The sequence below is a fragment of the Rhinopithecus bieti genome, unplaced genomic scaffold (assembly GCF_001698545.2).
Source record: "Rhinopithecus bieti isolate Rb0 unplaced genomic scaffold, ASM169854v2 scaffold_6380, whole genome shotgun sequence".
Taxonomy (NCBI): domain Eukaryota; kingdom Metazoa; phylum Chordata; class Mammalia; order Primates; family Cercopithecidae; genus Rhinopithecus; species Rhinopithecus bieti.
The window spans coordinates 10,689,900-10,701,613 of NW_016806642.1; positions in this window are offsets into that span (position 1 = coordinate 10,689,900).

An 11,714-nucleotide genomic window follows, 5' to 3' on the forward strand; every position below is an offset into this window, starting at 1 on the left:
GGATTTCCATGGGACTTTTCTACCCCACGCTGTACGAAGAAAGTTTCTTCTCTCTCTGATTGCAAGCTGTAAAAATGGAAGCCTAAACTTTACATATATTATTATATACTCTTCTATGTATTTCACACATAAGTTATATTTTACAAATTAAAAAAGACTCTACAAAAGCTGGAAGACAAGCCTGGAGCTTTGGCAATCACATGCTCATCCCGTGTAAGGAACTCAAGAGAAGAGAACGATTCCAATATGCAGGAAGGCAGAGGGGAACAGACAGGGATGGTGTCCCATAAGTGCTGGAGACTCAGATCTAGCCATTTCCGATCCACCCTGCCCTTCTCACAATGTATCTGAGCAAATAGTGTCTCCTTTTTGGCTTAAGCTGAGTTTACGATTATACTTGAACTGACTACCAAGAAATAAAAATAATATCTCATATTTTATTTATGCCCACTTTTTTCCACAAAGGATTGATTTAAAGTTAACATCCTTCATTTGTCTTATACTTTCTGATTTATGGTTTATTACTTCACTCAAGGTGATCACTCAATATAGTTTTCTGAGGCGAGCAAAGAAGTGTAACTCATTCATTTTACAGATAATCTAACTGAGGCTCAAAGAAGTAAAGGGACTTAGGTCACACAGCTAGCAAGTGGAAGAGCCTGGACTAGAATCTAGGTTTTCTTATTTTTCTCTCTATAATGAGAACCTAGAATTTAGGTTCTCTTATTTTTCTGCTAATAGATCATGGCTATAAGCACTAAGAGAGAGGCTGTTAGGTTACTTGGGCTCATAAGATTCCCATAACTTCCTACTGTAAGCAACTATGCCCTTTTAAGAAGCACATCTTCATAGTACAGTAACACTTGCTAGAAATATTCCTAAGAAGTAATAAAAAAATAGAGGCTATCACAAAGTTTGGGCTTTGTTCAGGTCAAAATAATATGTATATTTAATGTCAAAGAGATGCTAAAACCTTGACTTGTAGCAAGGATAGGGTGTTCTGGAAGGAAATGTTGGGTGCATTTGGTGCAGAAAACTCCAATGGTGTTAAGAAGAGGTAGGAAGTGAGAAGGAGGGGGCTAGGAAAATTTTGTCTTTCATCAGCTGAGCTGTAAAAAACAAGATGGAAAGTTGGAAACCACCATTGTAATGCAAGACAGACCTGAGTTCAAATCTGGCTTTGACCAGCCACTAGTTAACATCTTGGGCAATCGCCGCATCTCTTTATTTCTCTGCTTCTTCATTTGTGTAATGAGGATAATAATATCTTCTTTCAAATCTGTGTGTGTGGATTGTGCATATAATAAAGGTGCCCAACAGTACCTGGGACATACTATGGGACACAGATGGTCAATAAAGTCTTCTTCCCCTTTATCTCTCTTTGCCTTATAGTAGCAATGCTCACATTTTGTCCCCTATAAGGAGAGTCAGCAAGAAACACCCATGTGCCCCAGGGGAGGTTGGTACACAGTGCATTTGGAATTTGGCAACTGGACCCTTCACCATGCAGGCCCAAGTGCCTTCCCCAGCCTTAACACCCTTTCTCTTATTCCTTCTCCCATGCTGTTTTATACATTCCAGACTACTTGTCCTTCTTTGGCCAAATCTTTCTCTCCCAACTCCTGTCTCCTATTTCAAAGTAGAATGTTTTCCTGGACAGTTTATTTGCTACTTAGGCTTGTCGTGAAAGAGATTCTACTGGCATCCTTTCTACAAAAAGTAAAATATCTTCCAACAGAGAAAAGAGAGGGAAGCAAAAAGGGGGGATGAAGGAAATTTTCCAAGATAGAAAGAAGAATGCGGGAAATAGAATAGACTCACTGTTTCAAGGACTTTTCCCAAGAAAAATATTTAAAGACATAGGAAAACACTAGATCCCATTAAACATCATATTTATCAATGACTATACCCAAGTTCTCTGTTTTTGCAGTCTTTCACCACATACTCCTTTCTCCTGGGTCAAAATGCTACATAGCCGTCAAGGCCCAGCTCAGTGCTTTTTGGCTTATGTAGTTCATTTAGAGTAATGCATCACTTAACAATGGGGATAAGTTCTAAGAAATGCATTCTTAGGCAGTTTCATTGTGTGATCATAGAGTGTTCTTAACATAAACTTAGACAGTATAGCCCACTACACATGTAGGCTATATGGTATAGCCTATTGCTCCTAGGTTACAAACCTGTAAAGCTTGTTACTATACTGACTGTTGTAGGCAACTGTGACACAATGGTATTTGTGTATTTGAACATATCTAAACATACAAAAGGAACAGTGGAAATACAGTATTATAATCTTATGGGACCAGTGTCATATATATATATGGTTAGCAGTTGACCAAAACATCATTACGCAGCCCGTGACTGTATTTGACTAATTTAGATTGAATTCCAACTATGTGCCGAACACTGTGCAGGGTGCTGGGGATATAGTGGTGAACATGACTGATGTCATCCCTTCGCTAATGAAATTTAGATGCTTGCCCTTGTTCCCCTTTAAAAACAATACTCTTGTCTCCTGTGTCTGCTCCCATAACTACTGTTGCTGCTGTTACAATAATTGCTATTACATCTTCCTTCCTTCTTTAAAAGCCTGTAAACCAGCATGATGAACTCATTTCAGTTTGCTTGGGAAGTACCCTATCCTGAGAAGCCCCTCAGTCCCAGGCCAATTGGGACAGTTGCTCACCCTACTAAGTCAATGTTTAAAAACAACAAAAATATTCTTTGAAGAAAATCACTCAATCATTCTTTCTTCAAATATTTATTGCATGCCTAATTCCTATATTGTTATAGCTGGTTGCCTGTATTTTATGTTATATCTCTTTTACTATACTGTGAGCCCCTTGGTTTGAAGTCCATGTATTTTTCAATCTTGCATTATTAGACCCCAGCACAGTATCTGTTCATAAAAGTCACTTAATTTTACACAAACCACTGTGTTTTTTATTGATAAGCATTGCAAGTTTGTGCAAAACAACTTTATAATATGCGTTCCTATAATTTTTAAGCAGCAATTTCTGTCTAGTGACTAGTTTGGAGTGTTCGGCAAGTAATAAAATCCATTAACAATCCCCCTTCTCTTCTAGGCTCCCTCTAGCCCTTCCAGAATATAAGGCATCTCTTAGCAGCTGTGGCAGCTTAAAGGCTGAAAATTGCACACATACGCATACCAGGGTCATCCAACCCTAGTTAGGTCTTTAGAAAATTCTAGTTTTTAAAATTCTTCTATTAACAGAGTTAAAATATAAATCTCTGTAGCTTCTACCCACTGGGTTGTGATTCTTGTAAGTGGAGACACAAAAAAACCAAACCCAGACTCCTATGGCTGGAAGCCTTCAAGTATTAGAAGATTATTCTCATGCTCTTATCTCTCACCCACTCCATGACCCATATGCACACCTGAGATTTTCTTAGTCATCCTAACAGTTCCCTCAACTGTGGCCAGAGTGATACAATTTTACAATCCTGGTTTCTTTCCTCTGTATTTGTCCCACTTCACCTCCCTCTTACAGTGCCTGAATCCGAATGGTTCGCTAGATTGTTCTGACAAGTAGATTAGGACTATTACTTTCACCCTGTACCTATTTTAAGAACTAGGTTAAATGATTGCTGACTGGCTGGATGGATGCATGTACAAATTCACTATGTGGGTGAAGCAAGATAAAGATAGTTAAAACCACAATCATAAGAACATTGTATTGGGTGAATAGTGTCCCCCCAAAATTTATGTCCACCTGGAACATCAGATATGACCTTATTTGAAAACAGAATCATTGCAGATATAATTAAATGAGTTAAGATGAGGTCCTACTGGATTAGAGTGGGCCCTCATCCCATGACTGATGTCCTTATAAGTGGAGAAATGGAGAAGACATATGTGTGCAGAGGGAAGACAATGTGAAGACACACAGGGAGAACACCATGTGATGATGTAGAAGACTTTGGAGTGCTGCAGCTACAGCCAAGGGATGCTAAGCAGTGCCAGCAACCACTGGAAGCTAGGAAGGGGCAAGGAAGGATTCTCCCTTAGAGCCTTCAGAGAGAGTACAAGTCTGCCAGTTCCTTGATTTCAAACTTCTAGCCTCCAGAAATGTGAGAGAATAAATTACTGTTGTTTGTCATGGCAGCCCCAGGAAACCAGCGGTCTCCAACCTTTTTGGCACCAGGGACCAGTTTTGTTGGAGACAATTTTTCCATGGTCGGGCAGGGGGTGGAGGGTGGTTTCAGGATGCAACTGTTCCACATCAGATCTTCAGGCATTCGATTCTCATAAGGAGTGCACAATCTAGATCCCTGGCATGCGTAGTTCACAACAGGGTTTGTGCTCCTGTGAGAATCTAATGTGGCCACTAATCTGACAGGAGGTGGAGTCCAGGTGGTAATGCTTGCCCGCTACTCCCCTCCTGGTGTGCAGCCCAGTTCCTAACAGGCCACAGATGGGTACTGGTCTGCATCCTGTGGGTTGAGAATCCTTGTATTAAATGTTTAACTCTTCCTTTTTGTACTTATCCTGAAAGGATGTCTTGAGATTATTGGAAGAATATTCAACAAAGTTAGAAGACCTAGGTTCAAATCATGATTTTACTACTCACCAGTTGTGTGACTCTAAAAAGTGACCTATTTCTTAGATCCCCAGTCTGATAGAGATATAAACATATAACACAGAGGATTAATTTAGGGACCAAGAGTGATAAGAAATGAGATAGTGTTTTACAAACTATGCAAGCTTTTCAGATGTTTATTATTTGATTTTTTTCCCCTCTCTTTTCTTCTTCAGTTGGCTTTCTGGAGGTTTGTTTTTCTTTCCCCCCCCCAAAGAACCAGCTCATGATTTATGAATTCTACTTCTTTAATTTTATTGATTTTCTAATTACTTATTATCCTTGCTTTTTTTTAATTGCTCTGCTTTTCTTGGTTTTGTTTTGCTGCTCATTTTCTAAATTCTTAGGTTACACATAGAGTTGCTTTCTTTTACTTATTCTTATTTTAAGTGCAAATATAAAAGCTATGAATTTACCTCTAACTATGACTTTGGCTGCATTATATACATTTTCATATCTTGTGTTCTCATTTTATTCTTTTCTAAATAGTTCACAATTAGGTATTTTTAAAAACTTCTTATCTGAGTTATTATTAGCATCATCCTCTACCCTAAGAACTATGAATTAGCCTTACTGATCCAGGAGCTTTCACTATTGTTATTATTATGTGGAAGCTTGAATCACAATTTCCTTTGAACAAATTTCTCTCTGACATTTTTTAAAACAAATACATCATGGCTGAAAAGAAAAGTAGAGATTTTTATTTTCTCATCATAAAAGTATCAGCCATAGAATATTAGCAGCTTTCTGGATTCAGACATTTTTCAATGGATAAATTACTAGAATCTTCTTATATCTTCCTCCTATTCCACAAAGAACTAAAGAAATCAACAATCTTGCTGAAAAGGGAAATGTTACCAGCACTACTCAATGGCCCTGACTTATGAATTAAGTTCCCAACATTATAGTCTAAACATCAGTCATTCTTTAAGGCTTAAAACAAGATCCAATTTTTCTCCGAGACCTTCACAAACCACCTCAACACAGAGGAGTCTTTCCTTTCCCAAATCATATATTTTGCCCACAAGTCTAAGGCTTAGCCCTGACTCCCATAATAGACAGTAAGTTTCTTGAGTAAGATTATGTCTTATACTTCTTTTCATCCCTTCTTATAACCTCTAGCATCTTACTTCTTGAATTACATAATATCAAACAGTAAATGCTACGATTAGTTACAATTCTTACAGGACCTCTCCTGGGAAAAAGTATAACTTTGAAATTTTGGGCCAGAGATTTTTAAAACAGGCAAGTGATAAAATCAAGAGCCATTTTAAAACCCTTCAAAATGCTTGAGGCGAATACCTTGGATGCCTGCTTTGAGGAGGAAGAACATCCCAAACGTTAAGAAGCAACAGTTTTGAACACTGTGAAGAAGCAAAAATGACATATTGATAGTTATACAACAAGAGCTACATGTGAGCTCATGTTCCATCAAGTATGGTGGTGATGGCAATATAATACAAACAATAATGTTGCACATGTGTAAAATACTTTACAATTCACAAAACTCTCCCCTGTGTGAGGTCATCTGATGCTCAAAGCAAACCTGAAAGGAAAGCAAGTTAGGGACAATTATTCTCATTTTGGAAAACAGTTATTTGGGATTCAGAAAAGATTGGCTAATCTGCCTAAGGTCACAAAGCTAGTAGTTAGTTGAAATAGAACTAAGCCCAGATCTTCTGATTCTCAGTCCTACATTCTTTGGGCTACCTCAACTCCAAATTGACTTGGGAACTCTTGAGATAAACATCAGTCACCAACTTCAACACCTAGATATTCACTCATGAAATACCCTTGGGATAGTCACGTGCTCTGAGATACCAGAGGTAAAAGACATAGTCTCTGCCCTCAAGAAGCTCACAGACATGTAACCTGATCATTATAATGCACAGAAGAAAGCATAATTTCTGCAAATGCTGTGAAAGAATTAAAATAACTAAGAAGACTAGTAAATAAGTAACACTTACCGAGCACTTACCATTGCCTGTTTCTGTCCTAAACACTTTGCATATGGAGTGGGTAACCTTATGTACCACACTGCCTGGCTCATAACAAGAGCATAAGAGCTTAAGAATTGCCAAGTGGCTGGGCGCGTTGGCTCACGCCTGTAATCCCAGCACTTTGGGAGGCCAAGGTGGGTGGATCACAAGGTCAGGAGTTCAAGACCAGCCTGGCCAACATGGTGAAACCCCATCTCTACTAAAAAAATACAAAAATTAGCTGGGCATGGTGGCATGTGCCTGTAATCCCAGCTACTCAGGATGCTGGGGTGGGAGAATTGCTTGAACCTGGGAGGTGGAGGTTTCAATGAGCTGAGCCACTGCACTCCAGCCTGAGTGACAAAGCAAGACTCTGTCTCAAAAAAATAAAAGAAAAAAATGGCAACCAACCATTTTTATTATTATATTTTTAAATATAAAATCAAGGGTTATTATCTTTTTTAAAAAGAATATTTAAAATTGAAATTATCCAGGGCAACATAGTAGGGGAGCAAATAATCAACCAACAGGGAGAAGTTGGAGCTGGGTCCTAAAGAATAATAAAGGGCTCACAGACAAGGAGAGAAGAACAGTCCAGGTACAACAAGCACACTTGCAAAGACTTGGGGCCTGAACAAGTCTAGGGAAGGGTGAGGCAGGGAGGGGAGGCATTGCTCTTTGGGCAGCCAGGACAACATACAGAAGAGGAAAAGGAGGTGGCCTCCAGCTAGAAAGCAGCGGGTGGGGCAGGCTGGGGGCACTCCCTGTGCCTGACCCAGGCACTGAGGGTGAGGCACTGATTTTCCAAGGCTATTTGTTTGCAGGTTACATTTTTCCTGAAATAATCCCAATGCTTTTGTTTTCACAGACAATTCTAGACTTCTTGGTCCAAGGGCTTTCCCGGAGAAATATCCTGATGGCTGTGGGCCAAGACAGGGTTCCACTAAGCACTGGACTCACAGCACAACAGTGTGGCAGGCTGGAATCTTCTTCAGAACGTGTAAGGAAGTGGAAATTCAGTCACTCCCTGGGAGATTTGTAAATATAAGTAATATGCCCTGTTGGTTCTGCCCCAACCAAACCCTCCTACTTGAGGTCCTCTGAATATGGCTTGCAGTGTGGAACCTCTGTGCCTAATAGGTCCCTTCCTCCTCTTTCCTGTTTGGCATGGTCCTGAACTTCCTGCAAGACCAGCCTCAATATTCTTCCTTTTGAGCCTTTCCTGGCAGCGGTGGCCCCAACACCAGAGTGGATGGGTAGCTTTGACTTCAGTGCTCCTAACAGAGCCATGGATGCACCTCTACTTACAGTCATCTCACTGTCTTGGAATTAAGTACCCCATCTCCCCTACCCTACCACCCCCTGGCCTCCACCTGTAAGCCAGTGTCAACCAAGGATGGGGAGGTAGTGAGCAGTCCACCTGGTTACAGGTTATATATAAGGGGATGCATTATCTGCAGTAAACTTTTAAAAAAGAAGAAATTTAACAAAAGTCAGTCTTTTTGTTCCTTGTCACATGGGCAGGTAATTCTGAATAATGTCAGGGATAAAATATTCTCCCTCGCAAGGGCAAATGTCTCTTTCTCACACCACTTGGTATTTCACTCCTGTGGATACTTTCCAGTTTCGTCTGTTCAGGAAAAGACTATGCTATTAGCAATAGAATGGAACACGGGGCGGAGCCTTTAGTCAGTCAACAGCTGCTCACTAAGACCTAGTATGCGTCAGGTACCATGCTAGCCATTTTACAAGCACTATCTCCGCTCTTCCCAACAATCCCTAAATATATGCATCTATGCATGCATCTCTATTGGGTTATTTGTCAGATGAAGAAACTGAGTCTCAATATTATTAGATGATTTGCCTAGGGTCCTACCATAAGGAAATTCAAACTCAGATCTGGGTAGCCCAGAGTTTGTGTTCATTCTCCTGTGGTTCACTGCCTCCCGGCTGTGAGCCCCTAGCCCTGTGCCTAGAACAGCATGTCTACTCAGTACCAGGGGTTAGAACTGCAAGCCACACATCCTTTTCTTAAGGATTCCACAGCTTAATGCAGAAAGGAACTCATGCAACTCAGCATGATTCAGTTTAGCATGTGACAAGTGGTTTTAGGAATAAAACAGACCAACCCCCAACGACTGCAGCCTTAAAGATACAAATGGAGAGGAGAGTTGTCAAGAGAAGTAATTAGTACTGATTGAACTCATAGCAGATGCTGTTTTGGATACCACACACACACATGCTCTCCTACTTGAGTCTTACTACAAACACCTCTGAGGTGGATCTTATTGTTCTGAGTTCTCAGATAGTGCTCAAACAGTTTAAGTGACTCAGCCGGGGTCACACAGTAACTAGTAGCTGGTAGAGCAGGGATTTGAGCAGAGACCTCTCTGACTCAGAAGCCCATGCTCTGGCCACAGCAGCCCCCTAATGAGAAGGGAGTGAATATGCCCACCCATAAGTTCTGCTCAGGGACTAGGGAATATACTAGTGACCAATAGGATAAGGATGATTAAAAAGTAATAACATAAAAAATAATAATTTTTTGGTGCTTTACAATTTACAAGATTCTTTCTTATCCATTATCTTATTGCATCCATATGAATTTGGCAAGGCGGGGGCTATCTCCATCTACAGATTAAAAAACAGAGGCTTTAGCAAAATCATATAATTTTTCTGAGATCCTATGAATTAGATGCAGAGTCTAGAATGACTTTACCAGATTTACCCCATGAATTACCACATGTAATATACAGGTACATTTGATTAGTATCTGAGTCTTAAGATAATCTAAAGAAGTAGGCTCAACAAGTCTAACCCTACCCACCTTAGAGACAAAGAAATGGAATTTGGAGATGGTACTGAACATTCCCAAAGTGGTAGAACTGGAACTAGAACTCATGCCCTAAGATGAGCACAAACTTTTCCTCTTTATCATATGATGTGCAAAAAAATTATTCACTTATTTGTTCAGAACCAAACTTGGGCAGGGTTGCCAACCACCTGAGAGTGGGCTTGTCCCTAAGAGCCCTTCCTTCCTCTAATAACTCTCAGATCCACCACTAATGCCACCATCAAATTTTGATATGAAAACACAACTAACTCTCTTAGACACTCTACTCTGTTTTACCAATAAAAGGCAAAGTCAACTCCACCCCCAACATAACTGCATCTTAAATAAACCTGGGCTTATTCTCCCTTCCCCTACCCTTTGATAAAGTTCCCCTCCAGTTCTATAGAAAAGTGTAAAATTGCTCCTCTGCAAATGAATTTCAAGTTTCCACATCAAAACCCTATAATTATAAGAAATAAAACAGCAAAGTAAAGGCTCGAATGATTACAAAGCAAGAATATCAATTATGCACTGTCCCACCAAATTGGTTCCTGAAAAACAGAAGCTCTCATTTCTGCTGTTTCAGAAACACTGTAGAAAGACAAGGCAGTATGATGGGAAAAGTCTGGGCCTGGGAACTATGGAGTGTTCCAGGAGACCTGAGGCCCAGAGAGGTTAAGTAACATGCTGAAGGTCACACAGCTTCCCAAAAGAGCTGAAAATGAAGACAGAATCTCAATTCAGGTCATTCTGCCTTCATGTTGCTTCCCTGCCCTTTTGGAGTAAGCTGCATGGTAATCTACCCTCAAAGCTGAGTAAGAGCAAAGCCAAGAGGTGGCAATGATGTGTCTACCGGCCTAGAGCTCCTGGCTAGCCCTACACCTGTCCTGGGTCCTGTAATCATTATGGTATAATGAATAAGAAAATCGTGAGGCAAAAGAACTTTGAGATCATCCTCTTTTATTCTGCTTTATTCTACCAGAATCAGGCAATGTCACTGCTCCACTCAGATTTCAGTGGGATTCCTTTTAATTGTTTAGGGGGTAGGGGGCTCCAATGTGCCTTCGGTAGCCAGTGCCAGCAGCTCTTCTGGGGTGGACTGTTAGGTGCTGTGGCTCTCCAGCCTTGGGCAGGGACAATTCTGAGGTTTAACCCACACTTCAGGGTCCTCAGGCAGGATCAAGCTGAAGCTACCCTCTGCAAGTGGCAACTTAATGCCATTCCCCAAATTAGAGTGAAAGTAACTTTTACATTTCAGTGAAAACAACCTTGGGATGGATGTGACAGATTCCTTTTTAAGGAATAAACACCAACATACCACCTGTTTTACACTCAACAAATCACTCTTCGTTCTGTTTTGATTATTTAAATTCATTTAAAAGGTCACATTGTTACATTTTGTTCCATAAGCCTTCATTTTGTTGCTAAAAGCAATAAAAATCTGATCAAGGTACTCAGCCTAATTTTCTGGCTGATAGTCCATGATCCATTCATTCATTCACAGCTGGGTCAAGCTTCAAACCAGCTGCATTGGCTGATCTGGTCACATCTACCAAATTACGGTCTGACCTTAACAACCACCCTGGGAAACAACCTAGGGCCTACCTCAGCCACTGTCTATGCTGTCAATCCAGTCATCTTGCAGTTCCTCTAACATGCCCAGCTTGTTCCCACCTCAGGGAGTTTGTACTTGCTGTTTCACCTGCTTGGAATACACTTGCTTCAGACCCTCTCCTGGCTCCCCTCCTCACTGCATCAGGGCTCTGCCAAATGCCACTTCCTCAAAGATCCTTTCTTGACTTTGCATGTAAAATGATCTGCCCATACTCTACTCTGTCTTTTTATATCTTTCTTCATAATATTTATTACTATCTGAACTGATATAGTTATTATTTACTTATTTATTATCTTTCTCCACCAGGAGAATGCAAACACCATGAGAGGAGATATTTTGTCTGCCCAGTTCACTCTTATCTAAATGGTGCCCAAAATAGCACCTGGGAGATGGCAGGCACTTGATGTATTTTTTGAATTAACAAAAAATGAAAGAATAACACTTCTCTTCTTCAGCCTTTTATTTGTGAAATAAAACTTTTCCAGAGGAATATTGCAAAGGCTTGGAAACTAGTAGATCTTCAGCTTTAATCCCATGGGTAAGTCTCTTATGTTACCTATGGATCAAGAAACTCTCTACCTCAAAAACCTGCAGTGGCTCCCTGTTGCTTCAACAGAGGACAGTTGTCTATAAGAGTCTCCAGCCTGAGTAAAAACTCAAGGCCACTATAATAAAATAATCTGACA